We start from the raw sequence: 22378 nt of genomic DNA on the forward strand, positions 1-22378 counted from the left end.
GCCCTGTGGGCCTTGCTGCTGCAGCCAAAAAACAAAAGGTGGTGCTGCTGCTGCTGCTTCTGCTTGTGTCTGGCCGCTGTTGGAGCGTCCAGGCACAGGACTTCTGCTGCTGCTGACTAAATGGCCTCCTTAATTGGATCATTTGAGTAGCCAGCACACCTGTGCAGGTAGGGCATGACATGATAGGCAGCTGCCTTGATAGCGGGTGGGTGCTGAATGTTCCTAATTGACAAAATAAGATTAATGCTTATGAAGAAATATAAAATCTCATCCCTTCCCCAATATCGCGCCACACCCCTACCCCTTAATTCCCTGGTTGAACTTGATGGACATATGTCTTTTTTCGACCGTACTAACTATGTAACTGTGTAACATAACATGGGGGGGGGGGGGGGGGGGTCTCCTGGCTGTTCACACAGGTGTGTCATTGCTGTACATTGACCATGCATTGCTTCTGTGGTATTGCAAAGGCAAAGACAAATGCTTCCAGCCATCCATTGCACTAATGGATTGGTCATCAGCTGGCTGTCTATGTCCCGCATCAATATAGACCAAAGTACAGAGGGTTAGGCTATGCTATTGTGCACCTACCTGATGCATCAGAAGGTGCGAGGCCCTTGCTAAATTCTGTGCACAGACTTTGAGATCTATACTTTAGACTGTATCTAAACCTGCTCCAACATGGACTGACATTCTGGCCTACTTTCAGCCGATGCGACTTGTCTGTCGCTGAACAGTCGCTTTTTATGTATTCAGCACCTATGTATAATGTTGTAAAAATGCTCTAGAAGCTAAAGTCGCAGAAATGTCACACATATTTGGCCTGCAACTTTCTGTGCGACAAATTCAGACAGGAAAAATCAGTATAAATCCTTAGAAAATTATCCCCCAGTGTCTCCATCTGCTGGCGGTATTGAATAAGCATTGCTGCACTGATGGGGTATGCATTAGACGAAAAAAAAGAAGAAAAAGAAGAATAATACGCCCAGAAAAGAGGCGAAAAGGAGAAAAACGTAAAAAAACGTGAAAAAAAAGTAAGAGGAAGAGAAGGGAAAAAAAGGTGGAAATGGGTTTAAAAGTGATTTCGGCGGAGAAATATATATACATATATATATATATATATATATATATATATATATATATATATATACGCGCACACACACACATATATATAAACGTATTCTCCGTTGAGATATTGCAGCCGCTGCTGTGTCCAGGCCCAGGAGCCTTAGCACTGTGCTGTGATGTCACTCAATACCACTGACATCACTAGGTGTAAACAACATCTCTCCTTTGCTGTGTATGTGACTATGGAGCTGTTTGGTGATGTCGTCTATTATGGCCTTCATAGAAGCAACAGGAGATTGTTGCATCCATCTAGAACCCTCAGAACTACAGTGCTATGATGTCACTCACTTCCACAGGCCTTGCAGAGTGTAAACAACAACAACCCAGCTTTGTTGTGTATGTAACCATAGGGATTTGTGATGTCACCTAGAACCTTCACAGCAGCGACAGCTTTATGAGGAGCATCAGCACTGCTCTGCCTGAGCAGAACCATCACCGCCATAGGTTGTCAAATAACCCGGATTTAACCCACACAGGTAAGTCCAATGGGGTGCAGGCATGTCCTCTATGCTTACAGCTTCCCGTGGGTGTTGGTTTGATACCGTTTGGGGACAGCCAAGGAGGCATCTGCAGGCAACAAAGGTAGGTGTGTGCTTGTGTGTGTGTTTCCTATGCAGATCCTAAGCCCAGTGTCACATGCAAGTAGGAGGAGTAAGAAGGGTTCCTGGCAAATCCGGGTTATGGATTGCATTTAAAAAGGCCCCGTGGGAGTGCAATGGGCCCCTGTCTTGCTGCTTAGCAATAATGGTATGGGTTTAGGTTCTGCTGTGTGTACTGGTGGTTGACTGCCCCCCAGCCCAGAGTGTGCATGGAAAATTGTCTGGCAGCCTCCCTGACAGCAAGCAGTGATAGTGCCCATGAAGGGGACCTTGTTGGGCCCGCCCCTTTCACGGTTATCGCTTCTCGGCCTTTTGGCTAAGATCAAGTGTAGTATCTGTTCTTATCAGTTTAATATCTGATACGTCCCCTATCTGGGGACCATATATTAAATGGATTTTTGAGAACGGGGGCCGATTTCGAAGCTTGCTTCCGTCGCCCTATGCATTGACCCGATATGGCAGTATCTTCGGGTACAGTGCACCACCCCCTTACAGGGTTAAAAAGAAAGATTCCTACTTTCATTGCTACCTGCTTGCTGGCTAGCCAGCTAGCCAGCCCTGTGGGCCTTGCTGCTGCAGCCAAAAAACAAAAGGTGGTGCTGCTGCTGCTGCTTCTGCTTGTGTCTGGCCGCTGTTGGAGCGTCCAGGCACAGGACTTCTGCTGCTGCTGACTAAATGGCCTCCTTAATTGGATCATTTGAGTAGCCAGCACACCTGTGCAGGTAGGGCATGACATGATAGGCAGCTGCCTTGATAGCGGGTGGGTGCTGAATGTTCCTAATTGACAAAATAAGATTAATGCTTATGAAGAAATATAAAATCTCATCCCTTCCCCAATATCGCGCCACACCCCTACCCCTTAATTCCCTGGTTGAACTTGATGGACATATGTCTTTTTTCGACCGTACTAACTATGTAACTATGTAACATAACATGGGGGGGGGGGGGGGGGGTCTCCTGGCTGTTCACACAGGTGTGTCATTGCTGTACATTGACCATGCATTGCTTCTGTGGTATTGCAAAGGCAAAGACAAATGCTTCCAGCCATCCATTGCACTAATGGATTGGTCATCAGCTGGCTGTCTATGTCCCGCATCAATATAGACCAAAGTACAGAGGGTTAGGCTATGCTATTGTGCACCTACCTGATGCATCAGAAGGTGCGAGGCCCTTGCTAAATTCTGTGCACAGACTTTGAGATCTATACTTTAGACTGTATCTAAACCTGCTCCAACATGGACTGACATTCTGGCCTACTTTCAGCCGATGCGACTTGTCTGTCGCTGAACAGTCGCTTTTTATGTATTCAGCACCTATGTATAATGTTGTAAAAATGCTCTAGAAGCTAAAGTCGCAGAAATGTCACACATATTTGGCCTGCAACTTTCTGTGCGACAAATTCAGACAGGAAAAATCAGTATAAATCCTTAGAAAATTATCCCCCAGTGTCTCCATCTGCTGGCGGTATTGAATAAGCATTGCTGCACTGATGGGGTATGCATTAGACGAAAAAAAAGAAGAAAAAGAAGAATAATACGCCCAGAAAAGAGGCGAAAAGGAGAAAAACGTAAAAAAACGTGAAAAAAAAGTAAGAGGAAGAGAAGGGAAAAAAAGGTGGAAATGGGTTTAAAAGTGATTTCGGCGGAGAAATATATATATATATATATATATATATATATATATATATATATATACGCGCACACACACACATATATATAAACGTATTCTCCGTTGAGATATTGCAGCCGCTGCTGTGTCCAGGCCCAGGAGCCTTAGCACTGTGCTGTGATGTCACTCAATACCACTGACATCACTAGGTGTAAACAACATCTCTCCTTTGCTGTGTATGTGACTATGGAGCTGTTTGGTGATGTCGTCTATTATGGCCTTCATAGAAGCAACAGGAGATTGTTGCATCCATCTAGAACCCTCAGAACTACAGTGCTATGATGTCACTCACTTCCACAGGCCTTGCAGAGTGTAAACAACAACAACCCAGCTTTGTTGTGTATGTAACCATAGGGATTTGTGATGTCACCTAGAACCTTCACAGCAGCGACAGCTTTATGAGGAGCATCAGCACTGCTCTGCCTGAGCAGAACCATCACCGCCATAGGTTGTCAAATAACCCGGATTTAACCCACACAGGTAAGTCCAATGGGGTGCAGGCATGTCCTCTATGCTTACAGCTTCCCGTGGGTGTTGGTTTGATACCGTTTGGGGACAGCCAAGGAGGCATCTGCAGGCAACAAAGGTAGGTGTGTGCTTGTGTGTGTGTTTCCTATGCAGATCCTAAGCCCAGTGTCACATGCAAGTAGGAGGAGTAAGAAGGGTTCCTGGCAAATCCGGGTTATGGATTGCATTTAAAAAGGCCCCGTGGGAGTGCAATGGGCCCCTGTCTTGCTGCTTAGCAATAATGGTATGGGTTTAGGTTCTGCTGTGTGTACTGGTGGTTGACTGCCCCCCAGCCCAGAGTGTGCATGGAAAATTGTCTGGCAGCCTCCCTGACAGCAAGCAGTGATAGTGCCCATGAAGGGGACCTTGTTGGGCCCGCCCCTTTCACGGTTATCGCTTCTCGGCCTTTTGGCTAAGATCAAGTGTAGTATCTGTTCTTATCAGTTTAATATCTGATACGTCCCCTATCTGGGGACCATATATTAAATGGATTTTTGAGAACGGGGGCCGATTTCGAAGCTTGCTTCCGTCGCCCTATGCATTGACCCGATATGGCAGTATCTTCGGGTACAGTGCACCACCCCCTTACAGGGTTAAAAAGAAAGATTCCTACTTTCATTGCTACCTGCTTGCTGGCTAGCCAGCTAGCCAGCCCTGTGGGCCTTGCTGCTGCAGCCAAAAAACAAAAGGTGGTGCTGCTGCTGCTGCTTCTGCTTGTGTCTGGCCGCTGTTGGAGCGTCCAGGCACAGGACTTCTGCTGCTGCTGACTAAATGGCCTCCTTAATTGGATCATTTGAGTAGCCAGCACACCTGTGCAGGTAGGGCATGACATGATAGGCAGCTGCCTTGATAGCGGGTGGGTGCTGAATGTTCCTAATTGACAAAATAAGATTAATGCTTATGAAGAAATATAAAATCTCATCCCTTCCCCAATATCGCGCCACACCCCTACCCCTTAATTCCCTGGTTGAACTTGATGGACATATGTCTTTTTTCGACCGTACTAACTATGTAACTATGTAACATAACATGGGGGGGGGGGGGGGGGTCTCCTGGCTGTTCACACAGGTGTGTCATTGCTGTACATTGACCATGCATTGCTTCTGTGGTATTGCAAAGGCAAAGACAAATGCTTCCAGCCATCCATTGCACTAATGGATTGGTCATCAGCTGGCTGTCTATGTCCCGCATCAATATAGACCAAAGTACAGAGGGTTAGGCTATGCTATTGTGCACCTACCTGATGCATCAGAAGGTGCGAGGCCCTTGCTAAATTCTGTGCACAGACTTTGAGATCTATACTTTAGACTGTATCTAAACCTGCTCCAACATGGACTGACATTCTGGCCTACTTTCAGCCGATGCGACTTGTCTGTCGCTGAACAGTCGCTTTTTATGTATTCAGCACCTATGTATAATGTTGTAAAAATGCTCTAGAAGCTAAAGTCGCAGAAATGTCACACATATTTGGCCTGCAACTTTCTGTGCGACAAATTCAGACAGGAAAAATCAGTATAAATCCTTAGAAAATTATCCCCCAGTGTCTCCATCTGCTGGCGGTATTGAATAAGCATTGCTGCACTGATGGGGTATGCATTAGACGAAAAAAAAGAAGAAAAAGAAGAATAATACGCCCAGAAAAGAGGCGAAAAGGAGAAAAACGTAAAAAAACGTGAAAAAAAAGTAAGAGGAAGAGAAGGGAAAAAAAGGTGGAAATGGGTTTAAAAGTGATTTCGGCGGAGAAATATATATATATATATATATATATATATATATATATATATATATATATACGCGCACACACACACATATATATAAACGTATTCTCCGTTGAGATATTGCAGCCGCTGCTGTGTCCAGGCCCAGGAGCCTTAGCACTGTGCTGTGATGTCACTCAATACCACTGACATCACTAGGTGTAAACAACATCTCTCCTTTGCTGTGTATGTGACTATGGAGCTGTTTGGTGATGTCGTCTATTATGGCCTTCATAGAAGCAACAGGAGATTGTTGCATCCATCTAGAACCCTCAGAACTACAGTGCTATGATGTCACTCACTTCCACAGGCCTTGCAGAGTGTAAACAACAACAACCCAGCTTTGTTGTGTATGTAACCATAGGGATTTGTGATGTCACCTAGAACCTTCACAGCAGCGACAGCTTTATGAGGAGCATCAGCACTGCTCTGCCTGAGCAGAACCATCACCGCCATAGGTTGTCAAATAACCCGGATTTAACCCACACAGGTAAGTCCAATGGGGTGCAGGCATGTCCTCTATGCTTACAGCTTCCCGTGGGTGTTGGTTTGATACCGTTTGGGGACAGCCAAGGAGGCATCTGCAGGCAACAAAGGTAGGTGTGTGCTTGTGTGTGTGTTTCCTATGCAGATCCTAAGCCCAGTGTCACATGCAAGTAGGAGGAGTAAGAAGGGTTCCTGGCAAATCCGGGTTATGGATTGCATTTAAAAAGGCCCCGTGGGAGTGCAATGGGCCCCTGTCTTGCTGCTTAGCAATAATGGTATGGGTTTAGGTTCTGCTGTGTGTACTGGTGGTTGACTGCCCCCCAGCCCAGAGTGTGCATGGAAAATTGTCTGGCAGCCTCCCTGACAGCAAGCAGTGATAGTGCCCATGAAGGGGACCTTGTTGGGCCCGCCCCTTTCACGGTTATCGCTTCTCGGCCTTTTGGCTAAGATCAAGTGTAGTATCTGTTCTTATCAGTTTAATATCTGATACGTCCCCTATCTGGGGACCATATATTAAATGGATTTTTGAGAACGGGGGCCGATTTCGAAGCTTGCTTCCGTCGCCCTATGCATTGACCCGATATGGCAGTATCTTCGGGTACAGTGCACCACCCCCTTACAGGGTTAAAAAGAAAGATTCCTACTTTCATTGCTACCTGCTTGCTGGCTAGCCAGCTAGCCAGCCCTGTGGGCCTTGCTGCTGCAGCCAAAAAACAAAAGGTGGTGCTGCTGCTGCTGCTTCTGCTTGTGTCTGGCCGCTGTTGGAGCGTCCAGGCACAGGACTTCTGCTGCTGCTGACTAAATGGCCTCCTTAATTGGATCATTTGAGTAGCCAGCACACCTGTGCAGGTAGGGCATGACATGATAGGCAGCTGCCTTGATAGCGGGTGGGTGCTGAATGTTCCTAATTGACAAAATAAGATTAATGCTTATGAAGAAATATAAAATCTCATCCCTTCCCCAATATCGCGCCACACCCCTACCCCTTAATTCCCTGGTTGAACTTGATGGACATATGTCTTTTTTCGACCGTACTAACTATGTAACTATGTAACATAACATGGGGGGGGGGGGGGGGGGGGTCTCCTGGCTGTTCACACAGGTGTGTCATTGCTGTACATTGACCATGCATTGCTTCTGTGGTATTGCAAAGGCAAAGACAAATGCTTCCAGCCATCCATTGCACTAATGGATTGGTCATCAGCTGGCTGTCTATGTCCCGCATCAATATAGACCAAAGTACAGAGGGTTAGGCTATGCTATTGTGCACCTACCTGATGCATCAGAAGGTGCGAGGCCCTTGCTAAATTCTGTGCACAGACTTTGAGATCTATACTTTAGACTGTATCTAAACCTGCTCCAACATGGACTGACATTCTGGCCTACTTTCAGCCGATGCGACTTGTCTGTCGCTGAACAGTCGCTTTTTATGTATTCAGCACCTATGTATAATGTTGTAAAAATGCTCTAGAAGCTAAAGTCGCAGAAATGTCACACATATTTGGCCTGCAACTTTCTGTGCGACAAATTCAGACAGGAAAAATCAGTATAAATCCTTAGAAAATTATCCCCCAGTGTCTCCATCTGCTGGCGGTATTGAATAAGCATTGCTGCACTGATGGGGTATGCATTAGACGAAAAAAAAGAAGAAAAAGAAGAATAATACGCCCAGAAAAGAGGCGAAAAGGAGAAAAACGTAAAAAAACGTGAAAAAAAAGTAAGAGGAAGAGAAGGGAAAAAAAGGTGGAAATGGGTTTAAAAGTGATTTCGGCGGAGAAATATATATATATATATATATATATATATACGCGCACACACACACATATATATAAACGTATTCTCCGTTGAGATATTGCAGCCGCTGCTGTGTCCAGGCCCAGGAGCCTTAGCACTGTGCTGTGATGTCACTCAATACCACTGACATCACTAGGTGTAAACAACATCTCTCCTTTGCTGTGTATGTGACTATGGAGCTGTTTGGTGATGTCGTCTATTATGGCCTTCATAGAAGCAACAGGAGATTGTTGCATCCATCTAGAACCCTCAGAACTACAGTGCTATGATGACACTCACTTCCACAGGCCTTGCAGAGTGTAAACAACAACAACCCAGCTTTGTTGTGTATGTAACCATAGGGATTTGTGATGTCACCTAGAACCTTCACAGCAGCGACAGCTTTATGAGGAGCATCAGCACTGCTCTGCCTGAGCAGAACCATCACCGCCATAGGTTGTCAAATAACCCGGATTTAACCCACACAGGTAAGTCCAATGGGGTGCAGGCATGTCCTCTATGCTTACAGCTTCCCGTGGGTGTTGGTTTGATACCGTTTGGGGACAGCCAAGGAGGCATCTGCAGGCAACAAAGGTAGGTGTGTGCTTGTGTGTGTGTTTCCTATGCAGATCCTAAGCCCAGTGTCACATGCAAGTAGGAGGAGTAAGAAGGGTTCCTGGCAAATCCGGGTTATGGATTGCATTTAAAAAGGCCCCGTGGGAGTGCAATGGGCCCCTGTCTTGCTGCTTAGCAATAATGGTATGGGTTTAGGTTCTGCTGTGTGTACTGGTGGTTGACTGCCCCCCAGCCCAGAGTGTGCATGGAAAATTGTCTGGCAGCCTCCCTGACAGCATAGCAGTGATAGTGCCCATGAAGGGGACCTTGTTGGGCCCGCCCCTTTCACGGTTATCGCTTCTCGGCCTTTGGCTAAGATCAAGTGTAGTATCTGTTCTTATCAGTTTAATATCTGATACGTCCCCTATCTGGGGACCATATATTAAATGGAATTTTTGAGAACGGGGGCCGATTTCGAAGCTTGCTTCCGTCGCCCTATGCATTGACCCGATATGGCAGTATCTTCGGGTACAGTGCACCACCCCCTACAGGGTTAAAAAGAAAGATTCCTACTTTCATTGCTACCTGCTTGCTGGCTAGCCAGCTAGCCAGCCCTGTGGGCCTTGCTGCTGCAGCCAAAAAACAAAAGGTGGTGCTGCTGCTGCTGCTTCTGCTTGTGTCTGGCCGCTGTTGGAGCGTCCAGGCACAGGACTTCTGCTGCTGCTGACTAAATGGCCTCCTTAATTGGATCATTTGAGTAGCCAGCACACTGTGCAGGTAGGGCATGACATGATAGGCAGCTGCCTTGATAGCGGGTGGGTGCTGAATGTTCCTAATTGACAAAATAAGATTAATGCTTATGAAGAAATATAAAATCTCATCCCTTCCCCAATATCGCGCCACACCCCTACCCCTTAATTCCTGGTTGAACTTGATGGACATATGTCTTTTTTCGACCGTACTAACTATGTAACTATGTAACATAACATGGGGGGGGGGGGGGGTCTCCTGGCTGTTCACACAGGGTGTGTCATTGCTGTACATTGACCATGCATTGCTTCTGTGGTATTGCAAAGGCAAAGACAAATGCTTCCAGCCATCCATTGCACTAATGGATTGGTCATCAGCTGGCTGTCTATGTCCCGCATCAATATAGACCAAAGTACAGAGGGTTAGGCTATGCTATTGTGCACCTACCTGATGCATCAGAAGGTGCGAGGCCCTTGCTAAATTCTGTGCACAGACTTTGAGATCTATACTTTAGACTGTATCTAAAACTGCTCCAACATGGACTGACATTCTGGCCTACTTTCAGCCGATGCGACTTGTCTGTCGCTGAACAGTCGCTTTTTATGTATCAGCACCTATGTATAATGTTGTAAAAATGCTCTAGAAGCTAAAGTCGCAGAAATGTCACACATATTTGGCCTGCAACTTTCTGTGCGACAAATTCAGACAGGAAAAATCAGTATAAATCCTTAGAAAATTATCCCCCAGTGTCTCATCTGCTGGCGGTATTGAATAAGCATTGCTGCACTGATGGGGTATGCATTAGACGAAAAAAAAGAAGAAAAAAGAAGAATAATACGCCCAGAAAAGAGGCGAAAAGGAGAAAAAACGTAAAAAAACTTGAAAAAAAAGTAAGAGGAAGAGAAGGGAAAAAAAGGTGGAAATGGGTTTTAAAAGTGATTTCGGCGGAGAAATATATATATATATATATATATATATTTATATATATATATATATATATACGCGCACACACACACATATATATAAACGTATTCTCCGTTGAGATATTGCAGCCGCTGCTGTGTCCAGGCCCAGGAGCCTTAGCACTGTGCTGTGATGTCACTCAATACCACTGACATCACTAGGTGTAAACAACATCTCTCCTTTGCTGTGTATGTGACTATGGAGCTGTTTGGTGATGTCGTCTATTATGGCCTTCATAGAAGCAACAGGAGATTGTTGCATCCATCTAGAACCCTCAGAACTACAGTGCTATGATGTCACTCACTTCCACAGGCCTTGCAGAGTGTAAACAACAACAACCCAGCTTTGTTGTGTATGTAACCATAGGGATTTGTGATGTCACCTAGAACCTTCACAGCAGCGACAGCTTTATGAGGAGCATCAGCACTGCTCTGCCTGAGCAGAACCATCACCGCCATAGGTTGTCAATAACCCGGATTTAACCCACACAGGTAAGTCCAATGGGTGCAGGCATGTCCTCTATGCTTACAGCTTCCCGTGGGTGTTGGTTTGATACCGTTTGGGGACAGCCAAGGAGGCATCTGCAGGCAACAAAGGTAGGGTGTGTGCTTGTGTGTGTGTTTCTATGCAGATCCTAAGCCCAGTGTCACATGCAAGTAGGAGGAGTAAGAAGGGTTCCTGGCAAATCCGGGTTATGGATTGCATTTAAAAAGGCCCGTGGGAGTGCAATGGGCCCCTGTCTTGCTGCTTAGCAATAATGGTATGGGTTTAGGTTCTGCTGTGTGTACTGGTGGTTGACTGCCCCCCAGCCCAGAGTGTGCATGGAAAATTGTCTGGCAGCCTCCCTGACAGCAAGCAGTGATAGTGCCCATGAAGGGGACCTTGTTGGGCCCGCCCCTTTCACGGTTATCGCTTCTCGGCCTTTTGGCTAAGATCAAGTGTAGTATCTGTTCTTATCAGTTTAATATCTGATACGTCCCTATCTGGGGGACCATATATTAAATGGATTTTTGAGAACGGGGCCGATTTCGAAGCTTGCTTCCGTCGCCCTATGCATTGACCCGATATGGCAGTATCTTCGGGTACAGTGCACCACCCCCTTACAGGGTTAAAAAGAAAGATTCCTACTTTCATTGCTACCTGCTTGCTGGCTAGCCAGCTAGCCAGCCCTGTGGGCCTTGCTGCTGCAGCCAAAAAACAAAAGGTGGTGCTGCTGCTGCTGCTTCTGCTTGTGTCTGGCCGCTGTTGGAGCGTCCAGGCACAGGACTTCTGCTGCTGCTGACTAAATGGCCTCCTTAATTGGATCATTTGAGTAGCCAGCACACCTGTGCAGGTAGGGGCATGACATGATAGGCAGCTGCCTTGATAGCGGGTGGGTGCTGAATGTTCCTAATTGACAAAATAAGATTAATGCTTATGAAGAAATATAAAATCTCATCCCTTCCCCAATATCGCGCCACACCCCTACCCCTTAATTCCCTGGTTGAACTGATGGACATATGTCTTTTTTCGACCGTACTAACTATGTAACTATGTAACATAACATGGGGGGGGGGGGGGGGGGTCTCCTGGCTTGTTCACACAGGTGTGTCATTGCTGTACATTGACCATGCATTGCTTCTGTGGTATTGCAAAGGCAAAGACAAATGCTTCCAGCCATCCATTGCACTAATGGATTGGTCATCAGCTGGCTGTCTATGTCCGCATCAATATAGACCAAAGTACAGAGGGTTAGGCTATGCTATTGTGCACCTACCTGATGCATCAGAAGGTGCGAGGCCCTTGCTAATTCTGTGCACAGACTTTGAGATCTATACTTTAGACTGTATCTAAACCTGCTCCAACATGGACTGACATTCTGGCCTACTTTCAGCCGATGCGACTTGTCTGTCGCTGAACAGTCGCTTTTTATGTATTCAGCACTATGTATAATGTTGTAAAAATGCTCTAGAAGCTAAAGTCGCAGAAATGTCACACATATTTGGCCTGCAACTTTCTGTGCGACAAATTCAGACAGGAAAAATCAGTATAAATCCTTAGAAAATTATCCCCCAGTGTCTCCATCAGCTGGCGGTATTGAATAAGCATTGCTGCACTGATGGGGTATGCATTAGACGAAAAAAAAGAAGAAAAAGAAGAATAATACGCCCAGAAAAGAGGCGAAAAGGAGAAAAACGTAAAAAAACGTGAAAAAAAAGTAAGAGGAAGAGAAGGGAAAAAAAGGTGGAAATGGGTTTAAAAGTGATTTCGGCGGAGAAATATATATATATATATATATATATATATATATATATATATATACGCGCACACACACACATATATATAAACGTATTCTCCGTTGAGATATTGCAGCCGCTGCTGTGTCCAGGGCCCAGGAGCCTTAGCACTGTGCTGTGATGTCACTCAATACCACTGACATCACTAGGTGTAAACAACATCTCTCCTTTGCTGTGTATGTGACTATGGAGCTGTTTGGTGATGTCGTCTATTATGGCCTTCATAGAAGCAACAGGAGATTGTTGCATCCATCTAGAACCTCAGAACTACAGTGCTATGATGTCACTCACTTCCACAGGCCTTGCAGAGTGTAAACAACAACAACCCAGCTTTGTTGTGTATGTAACCATAGGGATTTGTGATGTCACCTAGAACCTTCACAGCAGCGACAGCTTTATGAGGAGCATCAGCACTGCTCTGCCTGAGCAGAACCATCACCGCCATAGGTTGTCAAATAACCCGGATTTAACCCACACAGGTAAGTCCAATGGGGTGCAGGCATGTCCTCTATGCTTACAGCTTCCCGTGGGTGTTGGTTTGATACCGTTTGGGGACAGCCAAGGAGGCATCTGCAGGCAACAAAGGTAGGTGTGTGCTTGTGTGTGTGTTTCCTATGCAGATCCTAAGCCAGTGTCACATGCAAGTAGGAGGAGTAAGAAGGGTTCCTGGCAAATCCGGGTTATGGATTGCATTTAAAAAGGCCCCGTGGGAGTGCAATGGGCCCCTGTCTTGCTGCTTAGCAATAATGGTATGGGTTTAGGTTCTGCTGTGTGTACTGGGTGGTTGACTGCCCCCCAGCCCAGAGTGTGCATGGAAAATTGTCTGGCAGCCTCCCTGACAGCAAGCAGTGATAGTGCCCATGAAGGGGACCTTGTTGGGCCCGCCCCTTTCACGGTTATCGCTTCTCGGCCCTTTTGGCTAAGATCAAGTGTAGTATCTGTTCTTATCAGTTTACTATCTGATACGTCCCCTATCTGGGGACCATATATTAAATGGATTTTGAGAACGGGGGCCGATTTCGAAGCTTGCTTCCGTCGCCCTATGCATTGACCCGATATGGCAGTATCTTCGGGTACAGTGCACCACCCCCTTACAGGGTTAAAAAGAAAGATTCCTACTTTCATTGCTACCTGCTTGCTGGCTAGCCAGCTAGCCAGCCCTGTGGGCCTTGCTGCTGCAGCCAAAAACAAAAGGTGGTGCTGCTGCTGCTGCTTCTGCTTGTGTCTGGCCGCTGTTGGAGCGTCCAGGCACAGGACTTCTGCTGCTGCTGACTAAATGGCCTCCTTAATTGGATCATTTGAGTAGCCAGCACACCTGTGCAGGTAGGGGCATGACATGATAGGCAGCTGCCTTGATAGCGGGTGGGTGCTGAATGTTCCTAATTGACAAAATAAGGATTAATGCTTATGAAGAAATATAAAATCTCATCCCTTCCCCAATATCGCGCCACACCCCTACCCCTTAATTCCCTGGTTGAACTTGATGGACATATGTCTTTTTCGACCGTACTAACTATGTAACTATGTAACATAACATGGGGGGGGGGGGGGGGGGGGGGGCTCCTGGCTGTTCACACAGGTGTGTCATTGCTGTACATTGACCATGCATTGCTTCTGTGGTATTGCAAAGGCAAAGACAAATGCTTCCAGCCATCCATTGCACTAATGGATTGGTCATCAGCTGGCTGTCTATGTCCCGCATCAATATAGACCAAAGTACAGAGGGTTAGGCTATGCTATTGTGCACCTACCTGATGCATCAGAAGGTGCGAGGCCCTTGCTAAATTCTGTGCACAGACTTTGAGATCTATACTTTAGACTGTATCTAAACCTGCTCCAACATGGGACTGACATTCTGGCCTACTTTCAGCCGATGCGACTTGTCTGTCGCTGAACAGTCGCTTTTTATGTATTCAGCACCTATGTATAATGTTGTAAAAATGCTCTAGAAGCTAAAGTCGCAGAAATGTCACACATATTTGGCCTGCAACTTTCTGTGCGACAAATTCAGACAGGAAAAATCAGTATAAATCCTTAGAAAATTATCCCCCAGTGTCTCCATCTGCTGGCGGTATTGAATAAGCATTGCTGCACTGATGGGGTATGCATTAGACGAAAAAAAAGAAGAAAAAAGAAGAATATACGCCCAGAAAAGAGGCGAAAAGGAGAAAAACGTAAAAAAAACGTGAAAAAAAAGTAAGAGGAAGAGAAAGGGAAAAAAAGGTGGAAATGGGTTTAAAAGTGATTTCGGCGGAGAAATATATATACATATATATATATATATATATATATATATATATATATATATATACACGGCACACACACACATATATATAAACGTATTCTCCGTTGAGATATTGCAGCCGCTGCTGTGTCCAGGCCCAGGAGCCTTAGCACTGTTGCTGTGATGTCACTCAATACCACTGACATCACTAGGTGTAAACAACATCTCTCCTTTGCTGTGTATGTGACTATGGAGCTGTTTGGTGATGTCGTCTATTATGGCCTTCATAGAAGCAACAGGAGATTGTTGCATCCATCTAGAACCCTCAGAACTACAGTGCTATGATGTCACTCACTTCCACAGGCCTTGCAGAGTGTAAACAACAACAACCCAGCTTTGTTGTGTATGTAACCATAGGGATTTGTGATGTCACCTAGAACCTTCACAGCAGCGACAGCTTTATGAGGAGCATCAGCACTGCTCTGCCTGAGCAGAACCATCACCGCCATAGGTTGTCAAATAACCCGGATTTAACCCACACAGGTAAGTCCAATGGGGTGCAGGCATGTCCTCTATGCTTACAGCTTCCCGTGGGTGTTGGTTTGATACCGTTTGGGGACAGCCAAGGAGGCATCTGCAGGCAACAAAGGTAGGTGTGTGCTTGTGTGTGTGTTTCCTATGCAGATCCTAAGCCCAGTGTCACATGCAAGTAGGAGGAGTAAGAAGGGTTCCTGGCAAATCCGGGTTATGGATTGCATTTAAAAAGGCCCCGTGGGAGTGCAATGGGCCCCTGTCTTGCTGCTTAGCAATAATGGTATGGGTTTAGGTTCTGCTGTGTGTACTGGTGGTTGACTGCCCCCCAGCCCAGAGTGTGCATGGAAAATTGTCTGGCAGCCTCCCTGACAGCAAGCAGTGATAGTGCCCATGAAGGGGACCTTGTTGGGCCCGCCCCTTTCACGGTTATCGCTTCTCGCCTTTTGGCTAAGATCAAGTGTAGTATCTGTTCTTATCAGTTTAATATCTGATACGTCCCCTATCTGGGGACCATATATTAAATGGATTTTTGAGAACGGGGGCCGATTTCGAAGCTTGCTTCCGTCGCCCTATGCATTGGACCCGATATGGCAGTATCTTCGGGTACAGTGCACCACCCCCTTACAGGGTTAAAAAGAAAGATTCCTACTTTCATTGCTACCTGCTTGCTGGCTAGCCAGCTAGCCAGCCCTGTGGGCCTTGCTGCTGCAGCCAAAAAAACAAAAGGTGGTGCTGCTGCTGCTGCTTCTGCTTCTGCTTGTGTCTGGCCGCTGTTGGAGCGTCCAGGCACAGGACTTCTGCTGCTGCTGACTAAATGGCCTCCTTAATTGGATCATTTGAGTAGCCAGCACACCTGTGCAGGTAGGGCATGACATGATAGGCAGCTGCCTTGATAGCGGGTGGGGTGCTGAATGTTCCTAATTGACAAAATAAGATTAATGCTTATGAAGAAATATAAAATCTCATCCCTTCCCCATATATAGCGCCACACCCTACCCCTTAATTCCCTGGTTGAACTTGATGGACATATGTCTTTTTTCGACCGTACTAACTATGTAACTATTGTAACATAACATGGGGGGGGGGGGGGGGGGGGGGGGTCTCCTGGCTGTTCACACAGGTGTGTCATTGCTGTACATTGGACCATGCATTGCTTCTGTGGTATTGCAAAGGCAAAGACAAATGCTTCCAGCCATCCATTGCACTAATGGATTGGTCATCAGCTGGCTGTCTATGTCCCGCATCAATATAGACCAAAGTACAGAGGGTTAGGCTATGCTATTGTGCACCTACTGATGCATCAGAAGGTGCGAGGCCCTTGCTAAATTCTGTGCACAGACTTTGAGATCTATACTTTAGACTGTATCTAAACCTGCTCCAACATGGACTGACATTCTGGCCTACTTTCAGCCGATGCGACTTGTCTGTCGCTGAACAGTCGCTTTTATGTATTCAGCACCTATGTATAATGTTGTAAAAATGCTCTAGAAGCTAAAGTCGCAGAAATGTCACACATATTTGGCCTGCAACTTTCTGTGCGACAAATTCAGACAGGAAAAATCAGTATAAATCCTTAGAAAATTATCCCCCAGTGTCTCCATCTGCTGGCGGTATTGAATAAGCATTGCTGCACTGATGGGGTATGCATTAGACGAAAAAAAAGAAGAAAAAGAAGAATAATACGCCCAGAAAAGAGGCGAAAAGGAGAAAAACGTAAAAAAACGTGAAAAAAAAGTAAGAGGAAGAGAAGGGAAAAAAGGTGGAAATGGGTTTAAAGTGATTTCGGCGGAGAAAAATATATATATATATATATATATATATATATATATATATATATATACGCGCACACACACACATATATATAAACGTATTCTCCGTTGAGATATTGCAGCCGCTGCTGTGTCCAGGCCAGGAGCCTTAGCACTGTGCTGTGATGTCACTCAATATCACTGACATCACTAGGTGTAAACAACATCTCTCCTTTGCTGTGTATGTGACTATGGAGGCTGTTTGGTGATGTCGTCTATTATGGCCTTCATAGAAGCAACAGGAGATTGTTGCATCCATCTAGAACCCTCAGAACTACAGTGCTATGATGTCACTCACTTCCACAGGCCTTGCAGAGTGTAAACAACAACAACCCAGCTTTGTTGTGTATGTAACCATAGGGATTTGTGATGTCCACCTAGAACCTTCACAGCAGCGACAGCTTTATGAGGAGCATCAGCACTGCTCTGCTGAGCAGAACCATCACCGCCATAGGTTGTCAAATAACCGGATTTAACCCACACAGGTAAGTCCAATGGGGTGCAGGCATGTCCTCTATGCTTACAGCTTCCCGTGGGTGTTGGTTTGATACCGTTTGGGGACAAGCCAATGAGGCATCTGCAGGCAACAAAGGTAGGTGTGTGCTTGTGTGTGTGTTTCCTATGCAGATCCTAAGCCCAGTGTCACATGCAAGTAGGAGGAGTAAGAAGGGTTCCTGGCAAATCCGGGTTATGGATTGCATTTAAAAAGGCCCCGTGGGAGTGCAATGGGCCCCTGTCTTGCTGCTTAGCAATAATGGTATGGGTTTAGGTTCTGCTGTGTGTACTGGTGGTTGACTGCCCCCCAGCCCAGAGTGTGCATGGAAAATTGTCTGGCAGCCTCCCTGACAGCAAGCAGTGATAGTGCCCATGAAGGGGACCTTGTTGGGCCCGCCCCTTTCACGGTTATCGCTTCTCGGCCTTTTGGCTAAGATCAAGTGTAGTATCTGTTCTTATCAGTTTAATATCTGATACGTCCCCTATCTGGGGACCATATATTAAATGGATTTTTGAGAACGGGGGCCGATTTCGAAGCTTGCTTCCGTCGCCCTATGCATTGACCCGATATGGCAGTATCTTCGGGTACAGTGCACCACCCCCTTACAGGGTTAAAAAGAAAGATTCCTACTTTCATTGCTACCTGCTTGCTGGCTAGCCAGCTAGCCAGCCCTGTGGGCCTTGCTGCTGCAGCCAAAAAACAAAAGGTGGTGCTGCTGCTGCTGCTTCTGCTTGTGTCTGGCCGCTGTTGGAGCGTCCAGGCACAGGACTTCTGCTGCTGCTGACTAAATGGCCTCCTTAATTGGATCATTTGAGTAGCCAGCACACCTGTGCAGGTAGGGCATGACATGATAGGCAGCTGCCTTGATAGCGGGTGGGTGCTGAATGTTCCTAATTGACAAAATAAGATTAATGCTTATGAAGAAATATAAAATCTCATCCCTTCCCCAATATCGCGCCACACCCCTACCCCTTAATTCCCTGGTTGAACTTGATGGACATATGTCTTTTTTCGACCGTACTAACTATGTAACTATGTAACATAACATGGGGGGGGGGGGGGGGGGGTCTCCTGGCTGTTCACACAGGTGTGTCATTGCTGTACATTGACCATGCATTGCTTCTGTGGTATTGCAAAGGCAAAGACAAATGCTTCCAGCCATCCATTGCACTAATGGATTGGTCATCAGCTGGCTGTCTATGTCCCGCATCAATATAGACCAAAGTACAGAGGGTTAGGCTATGCTATTGTGCACCTACCTGATGCATCAGAAGGTGCGAGGCCCTTGCTAAATTCTGTGCACAGACTTTGAGATCTATACTTTAGACTGTATCTAAACCTGCTCCAACATGGACTGACATTCTGGCCTACTTTCAGCCGATGCGACTTGTCTGTCGCTGAACAGTCGCTTTTTATGTATTCAGCACCTATGTATAATGTTGTAAAAATGCTCTAGAAGCTAAAGTCGCAGAAATGTCACACATATTTGGCCTGCAACTTTCTGTGCGACAAATTCAGACAGGAAAAATCAGTATAAATCCTTAGAAAATTATCCCCCAGTGTCTCCATCTGCTGGCGGTATTGAATAAGCATTGCTGCACTGATGGGGTATGCATTAGACGAAAAAAAAGAAGAAAAAGAAGAATAATACGCCCAGAAAAGAGGCGAAAAGGAGAAAAACGTAAAAAAACGTGAAAAAAAAGTAAGAGGAAGAGAAGGGAAAAAAAGGTGGAAATGGGTTTAAAAGTGATTTCGGCGGAGAAATATATATATATATATATATATATATATATATATATATATATATACGCGCACACACACACATATATATAAACGTATTCTCCGTTGAGATATTGCAGCCGCTGCTGTGTCCAGGCCCAGGAGCCTTAGCACTGTGCTGTGATGTCACTCAATACCACTGACATCACTAGGTGTAAACAACATCTCTCCTTTGCTGTGTATGTGACTATGGAGCTGTTTGGTGATGTCGTCTATTATGGCCTTCATAGAAGCAACAGGAGATTGTTGCATCCATCTAGAACCCTCAGAACTACAGTGCTATGATGTCACTCACTTCCACAGGCCTTGCAGAGTGTAAACAACAACAACCCAGCTTTGTTGTGTATGTAACCATAGGGATTTGTGATGTCACCTAGAACCTTCACAGCAGCGACAGCTTTATGAGGAGCATCAGCACTGCTCTGCCTGAGCAGAACCATCACCGCCATAGGTTGTCAAATAACCCGGATTTAACCCACACAGGTAAGTCCAATGGGGTGCAGGCATGTCCTCTATGCTTACAGCTTCCCGTGGGTGTTGGTTTGATACCGTTTGGGGACAGCCAAGGAGGCATCTGCAGGCAACAAAGGTAGGTGTGTGCTTGTGTGTGTGTTTCCTATGCAGATCCTAAGCCCAGTGTCACATGCAAGTAGGAGGAGTAAGAAGGGTTCCTGGCAAATCCGGGTTATGGATTGCATTTAAAAAGGCCCCGTGGGAGTGCAATGGGCCCCTGTCTTGCTGCTTAGCAATAATGGTATGGGTTTAGGTTCTGCTGTGTGTACTGGTGGTTGACTGCCCCCCAGCCCAGAGTGTGCATGGAAAATTGTCTGGCAGCCTCCCTGACAGCAAGCAGTGATAGTGCCCATGAAGGGGACCTTGTTGGGCCCGCCCCTTTCACGGTTATCGCTTCTCGGCCTTTTGGCTAAGATCAAGTGTAGTATCTGTTCTTATCAGTTTAATATCTGATACGTCCCCTATCTGGGGACCATATATTAAATGGATTTTTGAGAACGGGGGCCGATTTCGAAGCTTGCTTCCGTCGCCCTATGCATTGACCCGATATGGCAGTATCTTCGGGTACAGTGCACCACCCCCTTACAGGGTTAAAAAGAAAGATTCCTACTTTCATTGCTACCTGCTTGCTGGCTAGCCAGCTAGCCAGCCCTGTGGGCCTTGCTGCTGCAGCCAAAAAACAAAAGGTGGTGCTGCTGCTGCTGCTTCTGCTTGTGTCTGGCCGCTGTTGGAGCGTCCAGGCACAGGACTTCTGCTGCTGCTGACTAAATGGCCTCCTTAATTGGATCATTTGAGTAGCCAGCACACCTGTGCAGGTAGGGCATGACATGATAGGCAGCTGCCTTGATAGCGGGTGGGTGCTGAATGTTCCTAATTGACAAAATAAGATTAATGCTTATGAAGAAATATAAAATCTCATCCCTTCCCCAATATCGCGCCACACCCCTACCCCTTAATTCCCTGGTTGAACTTGATGGACATATGTCTTTTTTCGACCGTACTAACTATGTAACTATGTAACATAACATGGGGGGGGGGGGGGGGGGGGGGTCTCCTGGCTGTTCACACAGGTGTGTCATTGCTGTACATTGACCATGCATTGCTTCTGTGGTATTGCAAAGGCAAAGACAAATGCTTCCAGCCATCCATTGCACTAATGGATTGGTCATCAGCTGGCTGTCTATGTCCCGCATCAATATAGACCAAAGTACAGAGGGTTAGGCTATGCTATTGTGCACCTACCTGATGCATCAGAAGGTGCGAGGCCCTTGCTAAATTCTGTGCACAGACTTTGAGATCTATACTTTAGACTGTATCTAAACCTGCTCCAACATGGACTGACATTCTGGCCTACTTTCAGCCGATGCGACTTGTCTGTCGCTGAACAGTCACTTTTTATGTATTCAGCACCTATGTATAATGTTGTAAAAATGCTCTAGAAGCTAAAGTCGCAGAAATGTCACACATATTTGGCCTGCAACTTTCTGTGCGACAAATTCAGACAGGAAAAATCAGTATAAATCCTTAGAAAATTATCCCCCAGTGTCTCCATCTGCTGGCGGTATTGAATAAGCATTGCTGCACTGATGGGGTATGCATTAGACGAAAAAAAAGAAGAAAAAGAAGAATAATACGCCCAGAAAAGAGGCGAAAAGGAGAAAAACGTAAAAAAACGTGAAAAAAAAGTAAGAGGAAGAGAAGGGAAAAAAAGGTGGAAATGGGTTTAAAAGTGATTTCGGCGGAGAAATATATATATATATATATATATATATATATATATATATATATATATATACGCGCACACACACACATATATATAAACGTATTCTCCGTTGAGATATTGCAGCCGCTGCTGTGTCCAGGCCCAGGAGCCTTAGCACTGTGCTGTGATGTCACTCAATACCACTGACATCACTAGGTGTAAACAACATCTCTCCTTTGCTGTGTATGTGACTATGGAGCTGTTTGGTGATGTCGTCTATTATGGCCTTCATAGAAGCAACAGGAGATTGTTGCATCCATCTAGAACCCTCAGAACTACAGTGCTATGATGTCACTCACTTCCACAGGCCTTGCAGAGTGTAAACAACAACAACCCAGCTTTGTTGTGTATGTAACCATAGGGATTTGTGATGTCACCTAGAACCTTCACAGCAGCGACAGCTTTATGAGGAGCATCAGCACTGCTCTGCCTGAGCAGAACCATCACCGCCATAGGTTGTCAAATAACCCGGATTTAACCCACACAGGTAAGTCCAATGGGGTGCAGGCATGTCCTCTATGCTTACAGCTTCCCGTGGGTGTTGGTTTGATACCGTTTGGGGACAGCCAAGGAGGCATCTGCAGGCAACAAAGGTAGGTGTGTGCTTGTGTGTGTGTTTCCTATGCAAATCCTAAGCCCAGTGTCACATGCAAGTAGGAGGAGTAAGAAGGGTTCCTGGCAAATCCGGGTTATGGATTGCATTTAAAAAGGCCCCGTGGGAGTGCAATGGGCCCCTGTCTTGCTGCTTAGCAATAATGGTATGGGTTTAGGTTCTGCTGTGTGTACTGGTGGTTGACTGC

At 46.0% G+C, this 22378-nt stretch overlaps 9 non-coding genes across 9 annotated transcripts; all 9 read left to right on the forward strand.

Moving 5' to 3' along the window:
• The first annotated feature begins 2023 nt into the window (after positions 1–2023).
• Positions 2024–2214, forward strand: LOC130318943 (U2 spliceosomal RNA). Its single transcript, XR_008865366.1, has one exon. It is a non-coding gene; the product is annotated as a U2 spliceosomal RNA (small nuclear RNA).
• Positions 2215–4294: 2080 nt separating this feature from the next.
• Positions 4295–4485, forward strand: LOC130318956 (U2 spliceosomal RNA). Its single transcript, XR_008865377.1, has one exon. It is a non-coding gene; the product is annotated as a U2 spliceosomal RNA (small nuclear RNA).
• A 2083-nt stretch (positions 4486–6568) lies between these two features.
• LOC130318963 (U2 spliceosomal RNA) lies at positions 6569–6759 on the forward strand. Its single transcript, XR_008865384.1, has one exon. It is a non-coding gene; the product is annotated as a U2 spliceosomal RNA (small nuclear RNA).
• Positions 6760–8826: 2067 nt separating this feature from the next.
• LOC130318959 (U2 spliceosomal RNA) lies at positions 8827–9017 on the forward strand. The gene has a single exon (XR_008865380.1). It is a non-coding gene; the product is annotated as a U2 spliceosomal RNA (small nuclear RNA).
• Positions 9018–11094: 2077 nt separating this feature from the next.
• Positions 11095–11284, forward strand: LOC130318960 (U2 spliceosomal RNA). The gene has a single exon (XR_008865381.1). It is a non-coding gene; the product is annotated as a U2 spliceosomal RNA (small nuclear RNA).
• Positions 11285–13360: 2076 nt separating this feature from the next.
• On the forward strand, positions 13361–13551 carry LOC130318962 (U2 spliceosomal RNA). The gene has a single exon (XR_008865383.1). It is a non-coding gene; the product is annotated as a U2 spliceosomal RNA (small nuclear RNA).
• Positions 13552–15648: 2097 nt separating this feature from the next.
• Positions 15649–15839, forward strand: LOC130318961 (U2 spliceosomal RNA). The gene has a single exon (XR_008865382.1). It is a non-coding gene; the product is annotated as a U2 spliceosomal RNA (small nuclear RNA).
• A 2094-nt stretch (positions 15840–17933) lies between these two features.
• Positions 17934–18124, forward strand: LOC130318964 (U2 spliceosomal RNA). Its single transcript, XR_008865385.1, has one exon. It is a non-coding gene; the product is annotated as a U2 spliceosomal RNA (small nuclear RNA).
• Positions 18125–20205: 2081 nt separating this feature from the next.
• Positions 20206–20396, forward strand: LOC130318965 (U2 spliceosomal RNA). Its single transcript, XR_008865386.1, has one exon. It is a non-coding gene; the product is annotated as a U2 spliceosomal RNA (small nuclear RNA).
• The last annotated feature ends 1982 nt before the right edge of the window (positions 20397–22378 follow it).

Source organism: Hyla sarda, unplaced genomic scaffold, assembly GCF_029499605.1.
Source record: "Hyla sarda isolate aHylSar1 unplaced genomic scaffold, aHylSar1.hap1 scaffold_2088, whole genome shotgun sequence".
In the NCBI taxonomy this organism is placed as follows: Eukaryota; Metazoa; Chordata; class Amphibia; order Anura; family Hylidae; genus Hyla; species Hyla sarda.